A 1441-nucleotide genomic window follows, 5' to 3' on the forward strand; every position below is an offset into this window, starting at 1 on the left:
AGTTAGGATTATAAAGACAACAGTAGCTAATATAAATATATCTCCATAGCAATCACAGATAGGAAGAAAGACAAGCACAAGGAACGTCTCATTTGCAAACTTTCTGGGGTCATAGGACAGTATTTCTTAGAAGTGATGAAAAATGAAAAAAGTTTCAAGTGTTCCTGTCACAGAGAAGGAGTTTTACTTAGAGGCAGCTGTGATCCTACCAAGATCCATCTCAGAAAGAAGCCATGTCCATCAGATACAAAGGGATAAACAGAGGTAATATCTAGAAACACAGAAGTGTATAACTTTTCAATTTCATATTGACCCTAAAGACACATGACAGTGTGGAAACACAACATTTTCTATGCATATGGTGAAAAGGAAACTAAGTACAGTTTAGTGAATCCCTATGAAGAAAAATGTGTACACAGAACTATGTTAGTGCTTCAATTTCTATAATTGTCATGAGTGTGTATGATGACTTATATTTGTGCTGAGTACTACTTTCTGCCCAGGTCCAACTACAGAAACTGCTATGGCAGGAAGATATGCAAATAAGGCTTTGTGCCCTTAAAAACTAGGGAGGCCCTGACCCTGCAGCTCTGGCAGAGGGAACAAGCCCTGGATTCCAAAGTCCTCTCGGTCACGGTTCAGCACTGAACACAGGCCACTCACCATGGACTTAGGGCTCATATTGCTTTTCTCTGTTCTTATTTTAAAAGGTAATTCATAAAGATGACAAGCTGTATGTAATGTGGACATGAGAAAGATAAAAAATGTATTCTACGTCAGTTTTCTAACAAGAATTCTTTGTGTTTGCAGGTGTTCAGTGTGATGTGCAGCTGCTGGAGTCTGGAGGAAGCTTAGTGCAGCCAGGAAAGTCTCTGAAACTCTCCTGTGCAGCCTCTGGATTCTCCTTTGGTGAATATGCAATGAACTGGGTCCGCCAGGCTCCAGGGAAAGAGCTGGAGTGGGTCGCATCTATTAGTTATGGTGGTGGTACGACCAGGTATATCGACGCTGTGAAGGGCCGGTTCACAATCTCCAGAGACAATGTCAAGAACACTCTGTACCTGGAAATGAGCAGTCTGAAGTCTGAGGACACAGCCATGTATTACTGTGCAAAAGACACAGTGAGTGAATGCTACTGTGAGCTCAGACAAAAACACCGCTGTGGGGAACACGGGACCAGCAGGGGGCGCTGAGAGCACTTAGAGATCTGGGTCACAGAAGAGCCTGCTTAGAGAAGCAAGACTTCTCAGTGTCTGTACAGCCCCTTCATATCATATTTAGCGATTTTCTCTACAGGTGTAGTGTGCAGTAATCCTTGAGTCCAAATATTTATTCGAATTTCTGTTTCCTCTTGTGTTGTGTGTGTTTATTTATTATAGTGTTTCTCCCTGTTACCTTTATCTCTCTGTCTCTTTCTCAATCTCTCTTGCACTCACTCTTT

General features: G+C 42.1%; 1 pseudogene across 1 annotated transcript; it reads left to right on the forward strand.

Annotated features, from left to right (window-relative positions):
- Nucleotides 1-602: 602 nt before the first annotated feature.
- Nucleotides 603-1193, forward strand: LOC148120358 (immunoglobulin heavy variable 3-23 pseudogene; annotated as a pseudogene). Its single transcript, XR_015739281.1, has 2 exons — nucleotides 603-710; nucleotides 811-1193. The product of XR_015739281.1 is annotated as an immunoglobulin heavy variable 3-23 pseudogene (transcript).
- The last annotated feature ends 248 nt before the right edge of the window (nucleotides 1194-1441 follow it).

This window comes from Myodes glareolus, chromosome 11 (genome assembly GCF_982192425.1).
Source record: "Myodes glareolus chromosome 11, mMyoGla1.1, whole genome shotgun sequence".
Classification (NCBI taxonomy): domain Eukaryota; kingdom Metazoa; phylum Chordata; class Mammalia; order Rodentia; family Cricetidae; genus Myodes; species Myodes glareolus.